Here is a 10,731-nt window from a genome sequence, read left to right as displayed (position 1 = left end):
GATTGTTGATATCTGTGTGTGTCAGCAAAAGTTAAATTTTTTATCTCATGTTTGTTAAAAGCTTTAAACTGACAGTTATAATATTGCTGAATCTCATGCTGCAGAAACACAGGATTTGTGATGTGAAAATATTAATGGATCAACACAATTGTCAGATTCTAAAGACATCAGTGAAAGGTTATTTCATGATGATTATAAACCCATCAACAGAAAACCATCATCACCTGATCTCATTTCACTTTAGCTTTCTTTGCTGCTGTAAATGTGTTTGACAAACACACTGTCACAGCGGCCAAAAAAGACAAGAGTTAAGATATACTAAGAGTTAAGATATACTAAGAGTTAAGAGCCCAACTAATGGAAACACTAGTCACTCTTATGGTGACTTCAAATGAAACAGAGTTAAACCTCTGTTAATTCTCAATAAAACTTCTGTAGACGTCTGACAGAAATAAAGTCAGTCTGGTTAGTAATAAGTGAAGCTGGTAATGCTGTTTGTGGAGTTGTTTAATCCTCCTCTGCTGAGATCTTCACAGATTTAATGTCTTCTTTTCTCTTCAGTCGATTTCATCCAAGACTGTGGCTGAAGTCAGTTATAGTTCTTGTGTTTCTGCTCGTCTCTTTTTCTGTTCTCTTCTTTTCTTCAGTGATTCTGCTTGTTAACAGGCTTATTAAGGCTGAGATGACTCCATATTTAATATACACAGATTTTGTGGCTCAGATAAGGTCCAGTTCTGGTTTATTTCTTTGCTCTTGGCTGACATGTGGCATTGCTATGGCCTGCTTGTGGCCCAGATCTGGCCAACAGGAGTGGGCCACCCAAGGGCCGTCATTCCACGCTGCATGTGGGCCAGATCCGCATTCCACAAGTGCCAGATGTGGGCCGGATCCGGGCCGAAACAATGTTGCTATCTGGGATTGCAGGTACATTATAATTGTTAATGAAGATCATGCAACCATGACCATGCCAAAAAGTAGGACTTACAGTATTTCACGAGTTCACTCTTACATCAATTATACAGAGTAAAGATTATGCGTATTTGGCATGCTGTCCGGGGGAGGGCTCCGAGCTCAGAAACTTTGCCCGAACCCAGAGTACTCCCCCGTTGTTGTACGAGTATTTAGGACTAGAAGTGAGGAGATGGGGTGGTGGAGGGATGCTATTAAACTGTCAACGAATGGAGGTAAGTTTGCAATATATATATACACCTCTTACCTCGTTGATTAACAGAGTGTGGTCCACTCGTGTCTAATTAGGTTTGATTGTCTGAATGTGCTCCACATGTGTTTAATTATCTGAATGTGCTCCTCCCGAACTTTGTTAATAAAACATAATTTGTTCCTCAGGCTTCCCTAACGTAATTGGTGCCATAGATTGCACACATGTCCCCATCAAGGCCCCACCAGGCCCCAATGAAGGGGATTTTGTGAACCGAAAGGAATTTCACAGTGTAAATGTGCAGGTAAATTACTATTATGGTTCTTAAAGCTACACTGTGTAGGATTTTCTCCCATCTAGCGGTAAAATTGTTTATGACTACCAACTGAATATTACTTTCTAGCGCCTCCCATTCCGAGGGTGTTTTAACTCCTACGGTGGCCATATTTCAAATCTGCCGGCAGTCGCGAGTAATCTCCCCCTCGCATTCGTCACGGTGCCACTGAGTGAATGCAGGCGCAACATGGCTGCCGCCATTCGAGCAACTCGCTCGTATGTATTCTGAATGGCAGATTATACACTTACGAGAATACTTGATTAGTTGGTAGAAGTAATTACACATGAATGAGCACATATCATTTTGAAAGAACAAAGTGTTGTTTGCTAAGAATCAACTTAAAAAATTACACAGTGTAGCTTTAATATCCCAGATTAGTAATATATCAAATAATAAAAAAGTAATGTAATCAAAAAGTATGCAGTTGACTGACTAAAAATTTCTTAGATGGTGTGTGACTCCATGTCCTACATCACAAATGTGGAAGCAAAATGGCCTGGTTCTGTGCATGACTCCAGGATTTTCAGAGAGTCACATTTATGCACATTATTTGAACGTCGTAAGGATTTTTTTATTTTTTATATCAAGCTCACTGTATTACATAAATTTATTCAAAACTGCATTTTTCCATTAGGTGCTTACGACGGGATCCTGCTTGGTGACAGGGGCTATGCCTGCAGGCAGTATTCCATGACGCAATTCCCTGACCCAAACCAGTTACAATGCAGCTATAGCCAGGACAAGGGCACACATTGAAATGACCTTTGGGCAACTAAAGGGAATATTTCAGTGCCTGAAAAGTCTGAGGGTTGCACCTGACAGGGCCTGTGACATTATTGTTGCATGTGCCATACTCCACAATTTTGCCACCATCAGAATGGAGAGGACTCCTGTGGTGGAGGTGCAGCCTGATGATGACCTCCAGCCAGTGCACTTGGACCAACCTAGTGGCATAGCTGCATGGGACAGAATTGTGGAATACCTTTTTTTTTTTTTTTTTTTTTTTTTTTTTTACAAACAAAAACCTTCATTAAATTAATAATAAAAGACAAGACAACATGTTTAGGTCCTTGAGTTTTATTTCAATTATTCTTTGTCAAGAAAAGCCACTGATGGTCATCTTTTGCCTGCAATAAGATATTATGCAAGGTCACTGTAATGATTCATGTCTGTGTTCCTCTGTCTTGTCCCATGTTTAGCAGTTCCTCGTTATGTTGATTAGTCTCCCCAGGTGTTTCTCATTTACCACGCCCCTTGTTATCTTGTTTAGCTTGTTTGCATTTGTATTTAAACCTCTGTGCTTCAGTTGTTGTTTGTTGGTCGTTGTAGCTGTTTCCCAGGTCATGTCCTGAGTTCTGTGTTCAGTTGTCTGCCTGGATTACCTGTTTGTGTTATTAAATGTAATGCTTGCATATGGATTCTCTCTCTGCTTCATTCCTGCCTCATCGTAACAGAACGACCGACCAAACGATGAATCCAGCAGCATTTAAGGGTAATCTCCAGCCAAGTAGGCGGCCACGCCTGGTTCTTATCCCCAGGATGGCTGCTGCCATGCCTGCAAAGCTTGAGTCTCTTCGCGTCATGCCTGCAAAGCCTGAGTCTCTTCGCGTCATGCCTGCAAAGCCTGAGTCTCTTCGCGTCATGCCTGCAAAGCCTGAGTCTCTTCGCGTCATGCCTGCAAAGCCTGAGTCTCTTCGCGTCATGCCTGCAAAGCTTGAGTCTCTTCGCGTCATGCCTGCAAAGCCTTCACCGCTGGTCCTGCCCAGCACAAAGCCTTCACCGCTGGTCCTGCCCAGCACAAAGCCTTCACCGCTGGTCCTGCCCAGCACAAAGCCTTCGCCGCTGGTCCTGCCCAGCTCAGAGCCCTCTTCGCCGCTGGTCCTGCCCAGCTCAGAGCCCTCTTCGCCGCTGGTCCTGCCCAGCTCAGAGCCCTCTTCGCCGCTGGTCCTGCCCAGCTCAGAGCCCTCTTCGCCGCTGGTCCTGCCCAGCTCAGAGCCCTCTTCGCCGCTGGTCCTGCCCAGCTCAGAGCCCTCTTCGCCGCTGGTCCTGCCCAGCTCAGAGCCCTCTTCGCCGCTGGTCCTGCCCAGCTCAGAGCTCTCTTCGCCGCTTGTCCTGTCCAGTTCAAAGCCCTCGCTGCCGCTAGTCCCGTCAAGCTCAGAGCTTCACGTCAGTCCTGCCGAGCCAGAGCTTCACGTCAGTCCTGCCGAGCCAGAGCTTCACGTCAGTCCTGCCGAGCCAGAGCCAGAGCTTCACGTCAGTCCTGCCGAGCTAGAGCTTCACGTCACGTCCGCCCGTCCAGAGTCTCGTCCCGCCGAGACTGAATCTGTTCCTGAACCAATGTCTGTTCCTTTGCCATGGTCTCCTCCCTGGCCGCCTGAAGGGTTGTCTCCTCCCTGGCCGCCTGAAGGGTCGTCTCCTCCCTGGCCGCCTGAAGGGTCGTCTCCGCCCTGGTCGCCTGCACAGCCTGCTCCGCCCTGGTCGCCTGCACAGCCTGCTCCACCCTGGCCTCCCGTCTTGCCGCAATCTCCAGGTCCTCTTCCGCTCCACGGGCCTGGCCCTCCATCCCGCCCCCGGGTCCGCCTCCGCTCCACCACCCTCCTGAACTATTGTTTCCTGGGGAGTGTCTGGAAGCCACTCTTAAGGGGGGGGTTATGTAATGATTCATGTCTGTGTTCCTCTGTCTTGTCCCATGTTTAGCAGTTCCTCGTTATGTTGATTAGTCTCCCCAGGTGTTTCTCATTTACCACGCCCCTTGTTATCTTGTTTAGCTTGTTTGCATTTGTATTTAAACCTCTGTGCTTCAGTTGTTGTTTGTCGGTCGTTGTAGCTGTTTCCCAGTTCATGTCCTGAGTTCTGTGTTCAGTTGTCTGCCTGGATTACCTGTTTGTGTTATTAAATGTAATGCTTGCATATGGATTCTCTCTCTGCTTCATTCCTGCCTCATCGTAACAGTCACCAATAGTACTCTGCGTGAAATAGTGTATTAGCACTTACTCTGAAGTTCCTTTTGAAGCAATTAACTCAATCTCTAGTGCCAGTTTTTTCTTCTTTAAGTTCTATTTCTCCCCTTAATGTTTTTTTTTTTCAGGTCAAAATACTCAATTTTCTGTTGTAGACTCAGTTTATATAGGGTACGGATATCACCCTGTGCCATTTTTGGATAAAAATAAATAAATAATTAAAGCTGCAAGCAGCGTTTGCGGGGCCAATCCCTTTTGGTTGTTTGGCTTGTTTGGATACATAATTTTTTACTAGGAATCTTTTGAACATTGCACAATTCACATGGTTTAACATTTGCTACACATTGGAAATGATTTAACAATCTTTAAAGTTAAAGCCTTTTGCTTTACTTAGTATTTGGTTTACACTCATACACTGTGGTTTGCTTAATAATTTTACAGAGACTTAAGATGTTGAAGGTAGAATCGCTGTAGCACAATGCGGAGCCAGAAGAGCAAAAGATTAGTAGAATGCTTGAATACAAGAATCGACTCGACATAATACACAAGTTTATGTAGTCATCCTACGCAGGATTCAAACCCCCAACCAGAATGGTTCGGGATTTGAGATACATGATTTAGCAGATTGCGCCACTCAGAGGACGTGAATTTCAAAGCAGCAGAGGAGAGGGTTCAGTGTATGAATGAGCACACAAAATCAAGTAAACGAGATTAGCATGCTAAGCTAGCTTAATGCTAATGTAGCTTATGGTTATCCTGATAGCTGAAGAGCCACATTAGAAAGAATGGCATCTGGTTAGCATGCTAACCAATTATTATGCTAAGCTAACTAGCATAAGTCAACAAACACAGGCTAGGTCAACTTTGCAGACGAATATCTCGGGAACGGTAGCGAATATCAAAAATCTGTTCAGTCATTCCTGTGCGGCTCGGTCTAAATAACATCTGATAAAATTTTGGGCAAAATTTGAAGGAGGAGTAGCGAAAAAACTGTTTTTCATTTGCTCCAATATGGCGGACAGTCACATTGTTGCAAAATGACAAATGAGATATCGTCGGAATTGTGATAAGCCAAGGAACATAATGACATAAAGCAATCAAAATTTGAACAATGTTTTCAAAAGTTATAAGCATTTTTGCAAAATACCTTATACCTCTGGAACACTAGGTGGCGCTGTGTTCAAACTTCTCAGGTACCTTCAGGCCAGGCTAATGATGATCCTTACCAATTTTTGTGCCGATATGTCAAATACTTTATAAGATATTGCAATTTATGACATAAATCAAAATGGCGGACACGTGGTACATCCCATCCTGGCAAAATCGGTATCGACGGATTCGGCATGACGCAAGGAATCCATAGATACCACATTTATGATTTTCTGACAAACTGTTCACAAGTTATTGGCCAAAATATTAGTCAGAGTGTGGTTTGTATGTGTGTAATAAAAATAAAAAAAATGTGTGCGTGTAATATTTGAGAGCGAAAAACTACTGCAAATCCCACCACTGTGCCACTAGGAGCTTTAGAGATCAACATGTTTCATAAAACATATATTTTATATAAAATAATATTCATAAATTATTTTCATAACTTAAACCTCTATAACTTTTTTGTTTCACTTTTTTAAACATTTTTCTCTTCAACAATATTCTGCCAAGGGTCTTCTTAAATATGAGACCAGACTCTTGTAGGGGGAGACCAGGGACAGCTGTAACACTTTTTGCAATTTTTAGCAATACATCAAAAACCATTTATACTGGAATAACCAATTTGTTATATTATAAACTTCAATCTGTCAACTGCTGAAACAATGTATTTAAGTGGTTTTATGAAATATGTACAGGTTTCAAAATGAGTTTTAATACAGTCTCTCCACTGTTACAACCATCCCAGTGTACAGGGACGGTTGTAACATATCTAAAATATACACTCACCTAAAGGATTATTAGGAACACCATACTAATACTGTGTTTGACCCCCTTTCGCCTTCAGAACTGCCTTAATTCTACGTGGCATTGATTCAACAAGGTGCTGAAAGCATTCTTTAGAAATGTTGGCCCATATTGATAGGATAGCATCTTGCAGTTGATGGAGATTTGTGGGATGCACATCCAGGGCACGAAGCTCCCGTTCCACCACACCCCAAAGATGCTCTATTGGGTTGAGATCTGGTGACTGTGGGGGCCATTTTAGTACAGTGAACTCATTGTCATGTTCAAGAAACCAATTTGAAATGATTCGAGCTTTGTGACATGGCGCATTATCCTGCTGGAAGTAGCCATCAGAGGATGGGTACATGGTGGTCATAAAGGGATGGACATGGTCAGAAACAATGCTCAGGTAGGCCGTGGCATTTAAACGATGCCCAATTGGCACTAAGGGGCCTAAAGTGTGCCAAGAAAACATCCCCCACACCATTACACCACCACCACCAGCCTGCACAGTGGTAACAAGGCATGATGGATCCATGTTCTCATTCTGTTTACGCCAAATTCTGACTCTACCATCTGAATGTCTCAACAGAAATTGAGACTCATCAGACCAGGCAAAATTTTTCCAGGCTTCAACTGTCCAATTTTGGTGAGCTCGTGCAAATTGTAGCCTCTTTTTCCTATTTGTAGTGGAGATGAGTGGTACCGGGTGGGGTCTTCTGCTGTTGTAGCCCATCCGCCTCAAGGTTGTGCGTGTTGTGGCTTCACAAATGCTTTGCTGCATACCTCGGTTGTAACGAGTGGTTATTTCAGTCAAAGTTGCTCTTCTATCAGCATGAATCAGTCGGCCCATTCTCCTCTGACCTCTAGCATCAACAAGGCATTTTCGCCCACAGGACTGCCGCATACTGGATGTTTTTCCCTTTTCACACCATTCTTTGTAAACCCTAGAAATGTTTGTGCGTGAAAATCCCAGTAACTGAGCAGATTGTGAAATACTCAGACCGGCCCATCTGGCACCAACAACCATGCCACGCTCAAAATTGCTTAAATCACCTTTCTTTCCCATTCTGACATTCAGTTTGGCATTCAGGAGATTGTCTTGACCAGGACCACACCCCTAAATGCATTGAAGCAACTGCCATGTGATTGGTTGATTAGATAATTGCATTAATGAGAAATTGAACAGGTGTTCATTTAGGTGAGTGTACATAATTAATCAATCATATACTCAAAATGGAAAATATTATTTATCAGTCATGTTACTGTGACTATTCATTTCATGTTTTCAAGTAATGATTACCTTTTTTTTCATACTACATGACCAACAAAGAGGTAAAACCGTCAAATTATAATGCAAGAAATTGATTTAATGGGTAGAACACCTCAAAAAAGTTTAAACATGAACATTCTCAACAACAGAGAGAGAGGGGGTGGGGGGCAAGTAACAGTTGTGGCAAGTGTAAAAATCCCTTCCGTCTGTGCAGTCCTTGCGTTCCCAGGCTTTACAGGACCAGCACTGGAGCAGGACCTCCCTTGGCCTGGAGAAGCTTTCCAAGCACACAGTGCAGAATTCATTTTGAATGAATGTAACGGCGTTACAACTGTCCCAGTATCACCAACCATGTTTTCATCTCATGTGAGCAAGCTTGACTGGTAGTTTGACACTTGTTAGTTTCTATTTTTAGCTTACAAAATAGTGATTCTAATAATACTTGTTTGGATTCATAGACATTTGATCTTATAACAGCATCCAAAAAAGTACATCAGAAAGAAAAGTTTTTTTTTTTTTTAGATAACTCGGTCAGGACGTTTCAAATGTCTTTCCCTTTTTGGCAAGAATGGAGGGAAACTGAGCATGAGCACAGTGAGTGTCATCACTCTAGGTTGTTTCTGATTGGAGGAATTCAAGGTGTTACGACCGTCCAGTAACAACTGTCTCTGGTCTCCTCACAAGCTTCAAACTTTTTAATTACAGTTTTTGACACAGACATTTTTGTCCTCTATAAGGGCCTCCGAGTAACTTTTTTAAATTGACGCACAAGGGTTTATTCAATTGAGGAAAGCTTTTCCACACAATTAAAGTTCATATAAGAAGACTTTAAACAAATGGACATTTTGTTAAACTAATTGAATTAATAAAAGTTTTCAATTATTTTATTTTATCTACGTACTAGCAACATTAGTTTAGACTGAATGTAAAGGGATGAACACTTAAGAAGAGACATGAAGAGACAAAAGCCAAACACAACAAAACCACAAGCGTCACTCTTCTGCACAATGAAAACCACAAACAAATAAATAAAAAACATTTTATTTCATACAGTTACATAATTTATATATATATATATATATATATATATATATATATATATATATATATATATATATATATAAAGAAATCATAAACCCCCCCCCCCCCAAAAAAAAAAAAAAATAGTGAGTTGATAAATTTTTGCAAGCTGCATTGCACTCAGAAGGTCATTTAGCAGTCAATATGCTATCGCTGACAGTTTGTTAGATAGAAAGCATTAAAATCGTTCAGTAATATGATGCAAAAAGATATAAATATAAATTTTAGAAATGAGATGCATATAAAATCAGTCTGATGCCACTGAATTGGGTCACTTAAAATAACTTTATTTCATGTTGTTGAAATTAAACAAATTGTGTTTTCTAACAAATAATTATTGAACTAAACCAAGAGGAAAGAATGATGGAGATGATGTACATGATTATATCATAAATTCAAAGCAGTTTGTTCAGTAATTTCAGTATGATTCTCAGTACACTGTTAACCCTTGCTGTAAAAAAAGGCGTAATTCAGACAGTATCAAACCATTTTCCATTAAAACAGTAATATACCGTAGAAAACAAAAATAGCCTACAGTAATATACTGTAAATGAACAGTGCTCAAAATCGACACTCAGAGGCTGTTTTCCCAATCACACCCTATACCCTCATTCACTATTCCCTACATTAGTTCACTAATATAGTCTGCTTGACAGAGTGAATGAAAAGAAGAGAGTGAATTGAGACACTGATGAACACCTGATAAGCAGAATCACTGAAGGACAGAGAAAAAAGAACAGAAAAAAGAAAAAAACACAAGAACTACAACTGACTTCCAGTAACACTGAGTGTGAAACCAGTTTACAAACCAGTTTACGATTATTTATTTCATACATGTACAAAAGTTCTTGTTGATAATTAACAGAGATTTAGTTAATAATACAATTTGTTGTCACCATGATGGAGATCAGTATTTGCTTTAGTTGGTCTCTTGTCCCTTGACTTCTTACCTTGCATCTCTCTCTGACTGCTGTAACAGTGAGTTTATAAAACACATTTGATATGGCAAGAAAAAGTCAAGAGGAAGATGATCAGGTGTTTTTGTTCTTTTGTGATGATGTCACAATCATCTTGGACTATCTGATTTTCAGATTTTTCCTGTATATATTAATTGAAATTATGGGTATGTCATATTTAGCATAAATCTGTGTATCTACAAAATGAAATCAATATTTCTGTAATCAGGTCTTCTGAAAAATAACAATCATATAGTGCATTCAATTTTATTGTACTCCTGCTTGGTTCAGACACACACAGATATCAGCAATCAGCATATGAATCTCAACAATGGTGAAAAGTTTCATGTCGCAATGCATGCTGGGATCCAGGATAATATAAAACTCCCAGCATGCACTGCTGCATGAATAATAATTTAAAAAAAGAAATATTGCCACCATTGTTGAGATTAATGTGCTAAATTGTGATATCTCTGTGTTTCTAAAATATAGTGTAGCTCTGTTTTTTTTTGGTTTATGCATGATGTGTTAAACAAATGAGTCATAGTAATTTATTGCTGTAGTTTCACAGTAGTGCTAATGTAACACTTTTGATCGAGGATAAAACTCTGAATGAATAAGAATTAATTCCTTAGTGAATGAACAGGCAATATGATGATTTTGTCATCATAAGCATTACAACCACAATCATTCATAAACTGTGTGCGCACAAATGTGACTTGCAAAAACACAGCTCAAGCAGCAAAAGAAAAATGAATGTTTTAGCATCAGCATCCCAACTAAAGCAAGCACTGATCTCTATAATGGTAACTTCAAACAAACATTTTCAATAACAATTTCTGTATGACAGAAACAAAGTCATACTGGTTAATAATAAGTGTAATAATGTGTAATGGCTGGAAGTCAGTCGTAGTTATTGTGTTTCTCTATTTTCTGTTCTTGTGTTTCTCTTTTCTTCAATGATTCTGCTTATTAACAGCAGGTGTTCATCACTAATGCTCAACAATCACTTACATATTCTCTTAATTATC

The 10,731-nt window shown here is 40.4% G+C and overlaps 1 long non-coding RNA gene across 1 annotated transcript in view; it reads right to left on the bottom strand.

The window, feature by feature from the left end:
• LOC309508103 overlaps positions 1–534 on the bottom strand; it is a 140,958-nt gene extending 140,424 nt beyond the window's left edge. Inside the window, exon 1 of the long non-coding RNA XR_014209377.1 lies at positions 409–534. This is a non-coding gene — a long non-coding RNA (uncharacterized lncRNA). The remainder of the gene's footprint in view (positions 1–408) is intronic.
• Positions 535–10,731: the final 10,197 nt, after the last annotated feature.

The sequence above is a fragment of the Leuciscus leuciscus genome (genome assembly GCF_965113295.1).
Source record: "Leuciscus leuciscus genome assembly, chromosome: 1".
NCBI lineage: Eukaryota > Metazoa > Chordata > Actinopteri > Cypriniformes > Leuciscidae > Leuciscus > Leuciscus leuciscus.
The sequence above is the reverse complement of the archived record's forward strand: the minus strand, read 5'-3'. Positions and strand labels throughout refer to the sequence as shown.